This window comes from Pithys albifrons, chromosome 6 (genome assembly GCF_047495875.1).
Source record: "Pithys albifrons albifrons isolate INPA30051 chromosome 6, PitAlb_v1, whole genome shotgun sequence".
Lineage (NCBI taxonomy): Eukaryota > Metazoa > Chordata > Aves > Passeriformes > Thamnophilidae > Pithys > Pithys albifrons.
The window spans coordinates 60,867,313-60,873,024 of NC_092463.1; positions in this window are offsets into that span (position 1 = coordinate 60,867,313).

Genomic DNA, 5,712 nt, shown 5'->3' on the forward strand with positions numbered 1-5,712 from the left:
TTGGAGGTGCTGGAGAGCGCAGGGCAGCTTTGGAAAGACAAGCAATGGAGTTGTGAAGCCTTTTGGAGAGCACTGCTCAAGGCCCAAGCCAGGAGTGGAGGAACGATGCCCATGGCGGCTGGGAAAGCCTGTGCTGGGCAAAGCCCTGAGGTGTGACCTTGGCCAGCTGTGAAAGCACCTCTCAGTGATTTGTGATGTGCCCTGGTGATGGAGCATGCACCAATCAGAGAGTGATTCATATTCTTGTCATAAAGGAAAGGAAATGGGCAGCCTTACTAAATTAAAATTTAATCTATCATGATAAAGAGAAAAAAGGATCTGCAAAAAATCACTCTAAGGAAATACATGTCCTTTGTTCTGGAACTAGGCCCAGTGATTTTATTGGAACTAGGTACAAAGTAAGACCTACAATGTGAAACTGAAGGAAAATATAAAGTGAGAGTGTTATGGATTTAGCCAGGTAGGCCTAAAATTTAGGTTTTAAAGTTCAGACTAGGCCTGGAATTGTCAGCTGACCTGAGCTGGGCTGAGCTAGCTAACAGCTGACTTCTTCTAGCCAGTAGTGTTGTATTCCATACCTTATTACGACATCATCTCAGAAGGGGTAAGAGCTGGTGTGTGGGAGGTGATAATTCAGTTCCATCACGGCTGAAGTACAGAGAGGATGTGTTGCAGTTGTTCTGCTCTGTTGGGCCCTGCTCCTGCTGCTGTTACATCGTATTTTGTTTTAGTTTCAGGGAAGTAGAAATATTTTGTTGTTATACTTCCTCTTTCTTGCAGGGTGTCTTTTAGAGTGCTTATGAATCTAGAGTAATGGGCTTTATGTTAACTGGGGAGTGGGAGGTTATTTCTTGTTATACATAACTTGTGTAAGTGTGTGTTATATTGTAGTTTTCTCTTAATTTTTTTCTGTATAAATATATGTAGCTAGTTTAAGCATAAACTTAGTTTGAGAGGGCTTTTTCCCCTTTCTCCCTTTTCTCAGTGAGGGGAGAGAGGCTCTGACTGGTATTGAGCAGCTGGCATTCTGCCAGCTCAAACCAAGGCAGATAAAGAACAAGAAAACAAACAACAAAATTTAACAAGTTGTGTGTTGCAGACATTAATTACCTGGCTGCAGCCTCCAGGGTGTGAGCTCAGGACATCTGGCAAACAGCAAGAGAACTGTGCTTGTAGCCTTCTTTTTCTTACATATTTACACCTGTCTCAGTCTTGATCGTTGCTTGGCTGTAGCATAATGGATATTTTTTGTGGATAAAGCAGGCTTAATAGCTAAGAAATACCTGTTTTTAACAGGGCTTCAGAACAAACAAATGGTAACACAATTTTTGAGCAACTGGCATCACTTCTGAAAGGAGAGTAGAGAGGAGTTAAACATGCATGGAATGTTTCTCAGCTGGAAAATGCCATGTGCACATTAACATTTGTTCCATACAGAAGGGCAGATCCTGAATTCCTTCCTTGATATCCTGCAGAGATTTGTCTCTTGCTAAGTTAGGTAGGAATACAGCTCAGAGACTTTGGCATGTGTCTCTTTCCTCCTCTCAGCTGTTATTTTTCTAATAGATTGAGAAGTTTCTGTAGCAGTAAAACAGAATAAATAGCATTGTCTTACAAGAGCTTTCTATCTACACTTTAGTATTTGGCTTTGGCAAACAGAGTGAGATTTCTGGATCACACAGCACAGCACACAGAGACAGCACTGATGGGAACGCTGATCACTTCTCACAGCACACAGAGACAGCACTAGGGGTGACTCTGATCACTTCTACAGCTCTGAAAAATAGTCAGCTAAAACTCCCCATGGAACGGTACCCTTTGGGTAGAAAAGGGAAGCCACCATCCAATCTTTGCCACAAGGGAGAACCAGAAAGTTACTCAACTACAGAATGAGTTGTAATGATCAGCCATAATGTGTAGAAGTCCATGGTGAAGGCCCAGTGGACATCAACTATTAAGATGAGGGCTGTTGGAAAGAAACCCAAAACACAGAAAAGCTTGTCCTGGCTTTCATGATGAAAATGCCAGTTTAAGAGACAGACAAGGAAACCCTGAGCCTGGTAAGGGTTCTTCTGAATTCTTTGAACTTCCAAGTATTGCAAATACACCACCAATTATGTAATTAAAATTCAGCTCCCCCACAGGAAAAACCCTGACATAGCTAAAGACATCCAAACTGGTCACACAGAGTCTGAGTCACACACTGGCTCAGTCTGAGCCAGAGGGAACTGAACCAGCCAGATGCATTCCTGTCAGGCTGCACTGTGTGGCACTGCATCACCCACCCCATGGCAATACTCAATGCATTTGGAGCCACAGCTTCATCCAGTGGAATAAATTAGTTGATCTGTGATGATGTACTTAAAACAAACAATGGGGAAAAAAAGATATAAAATATTTACACTTATACACCAGATTATATAATGAAATGCATATGAAGACAAGGATTGATGGTGTTCCCTGTGGAACAGAAAAGGGATCTGAATCAAGAATGTGATATTTTTAGTTACATTTAGAGATCACAAACATTTTTAAATGGATAGATTGAGTTGAGTGCTTTGGCCTGAAGTGATCTATCGATGTGATATCCTGATCCTCTGCCCTTCCCTGGGGAACACAATGCAGTCACCATTGGGATCATTAGCAGTGCCCTAAAACAAAGCAGAGATTCTCCTGCCATCTTAAGTTATGTGCTGCTGTAGTATTTCCGGGGATGAAAGAACAACTAATGTGTTCCACAAATCAATAAACAGCATTTCTGCCTTTTGATTCCCTCAAAACCTTTTACAGTCTTCGGTTTTCCTTTGCATCCTGTGGTAAGAATGAGAATACTTGGACTTTTCTGCCTTCCAACCTGTGATGTGTTCTCCAAAGGAGGTATCTAACACTTCTTAAGTATTTATAAAAGAGGCAAGACCTTTGTGGTTTATAGAAGGCAGAGAAATTGTTTCTCAGAAGAAACAGTTACGTCACAGATAACTTCTGCTATTACAAAACATGAGATCAACACAACCAACATCTAACACTGATTCTTTCAGTGTTTTCTAACAAAGTGAGACTTACACTTCATTTGTGTGTGTTTGTGCATGTGTGTTCATTTCCCTCACAGCCACTTTTGAATGCATTTTGGTCCAATTTGGCAGAAACATAAATGTGCTGGAATTACAAGTTCCCTAAAATTTTCAGAAAAATAGTTTACCAGAAGCAGTTTTGTAAAGGAAACTGAGAGTCACACTAAGGGAGAAGGGAAAGACATGACAGGAAGTAAGGATCCTGACAGGAAAGCATATGAGAATATGGGAGGAAGGTCTTGATTTCTCATAGATCAGTCCAGGGCCTGGTGTAGTAAGAAACTGGGGTTCTGGGGAGAGGAAGCCTCAGGTGCATTCATTAACAGCTGGACTCAATTACCTTACAGATCTTTTCAAACCTTGATGATTCCATGATTCCATGTTTCTGATGCTCACAGAATAAGTAATATTTGACTTGATATTAGAAATAAAATGCTGGGAGCTTTTGATTAACACGCTGGTCATTTGAGGACATGCTGGCATTGCTAGCTAGGGTTTCGTGTCCTCTGATGCAGATACAGATGTTTGACACAAGAAACCTGCCCAGGTTCCTTATTTTCCTGTTTTGGACCCATACTGGAGACAATTCTATTAGACTAATTCCAAGGAGATTAAAGAAATTAAATGGATTACATTCAATCTTGAATTCATATGATGGTTGTCAGATTGTCAAGAAATGAAACTAAAGAAGGAATTCTGGGTTGAATGGAAGCCCTCCCTCAGTGCACAGCCTGGCTCTTTCTTGTACAGCAGGAGGATCACTTTCTACAGACTCTACCAACCCCAAACACCAACCAAGCACATGCTTCCTCCTTATTTACTTTTGGCTACAGGTGTACTCATTGTCTCAACATCCCCCTACTCAGGCAAGCTGTAGTACAGCACTTGAAAAGGCTCGAGTGTCCTGAGGTCCCTGGAACTTGTCCTGGCAGAGCAGTGGTGAAGGCACAGTGTCTTGGGGCTCTGTATCACTAGCAAATTACACTTTGTGGATACAGATTCTAATTACAATTTTATGTATGTTTTTCTCCTTAGGGAAACCACTTCACATGTAAGAGAATCTACATATATTCTTCCTACACAGCATTTAATGCATTTTGTGTTAACTTAGTCTATTGAAAAATCAGTATTTGTGCTAAAGAAGGACAGTTCTCCCCCTTTCATAACCACATTAAAAGGCACATTAAAACTGAGGGACAAATTTAGGCTGTAATATCAGTCCCAGACCTGACACCACAGTCCAAGAGGCTGCCCAACAAATTCAGATGTCAGTTTGCTGTTGTACTGAGCACAGGTATTTTCCAAATATCTATTAGGAGTTGAGTTCAGTTGTTTTTCCCCACCAGGAGTAGTTTCCTGATCAAATGATGTGCCTGATGATACTTTTGGTCTCTCTTTAAGTACTGTCCTAGCAAAGGAATGCCTGCAATAGATTTAAGTCCTGTTCAGATCAGTGCAACTTGTGATCTAAATCAACATAATTTCCTCCCCAAACTTCTTTTAGCACATTTTGAAATAATGCTAAAAGACAAACCAACAGAAAGAAAGGACTACTGCAGCCTTACAAAATTGGCTTCTGATTTTCTAATTCTGGCAATAAAAAGGCACCATAGCACAGCCTTCAGTTGGTAATTCCTCTCAATATCTCTCCTGCAGTGGAAAGAGACCTGACTGTCACTGAGACCAAACTGACTCTTGTGTAAAAGCTGTTCTAAGCTGCTAAACAGTCCAATGTTGTACATTCTGGAAAACTAAAGTAATGACAGATTAATGATGAAAAAAAGATCATTAATCATCATATCAATAAAAGATAGGATAATGTGCTGCAATCACAAACCCTTGCCTAAATTTCATTATGGATAATTGCAGCCCACTCACCAAGTGTAGTAGAGCTGTCCTGAGTCCTGAGGAGTTGCCACTGTGCCTCAGCCCCAGAGGTGGGGCCCTTTCTGTCTGTGGGACGTGACAGATGGCTCCAAGTCCTTTGGGATCCCTTGCATGTAACCCGTGGAGCAGTCCTGGAATTCAGAGGAACAGATGTTCCTGTAATATCTGGGAGGAATATAAGCATCTCCTTTTACTTTTAAGATAAATGTATTCAAGGCTGTTAAATTTCCCCACAGATACACACACAAAAACTAAGTTAAAATTAATATAATTACTTTCATAATTTTAAAGGCATTTGCCATTGGGTGGATTTTTATTATGTGTTGGGTTTGTTTTGGGGGGTTTTTTTGTTTGTTTTTTTTTAATCTATCTGCTAATGTTAGAAAGAAACTAGATTTTAGCCAGCAAAGGGAAGATGGAAAAATAAATAAAACTTTATGCAATATAACAGGAAAATTCCCAGCCATGGAGTAATCCTATATAGCAACTGCAATTCATCTGGTGATTTGGGTTGTTTTCATAGTGAAACCTAAAATATCAATATAACATAAAAATGGACTGCAATTCCAGTGCTTTAGTGGCTTTTGTCACTAGAGGGCTGGAGGAACAGCTTCAACAGGAGCTGAATTATGAGAAAATTAGGCATTGACATCAGAGCTAACAATAAGAATTTACATGCTTAAAAAGAAGACATTCCTTAATTTAAAAAAGTGCAGTTTTAAGATAATTCCATTCCCTTTGTTTGGGTTTGGTT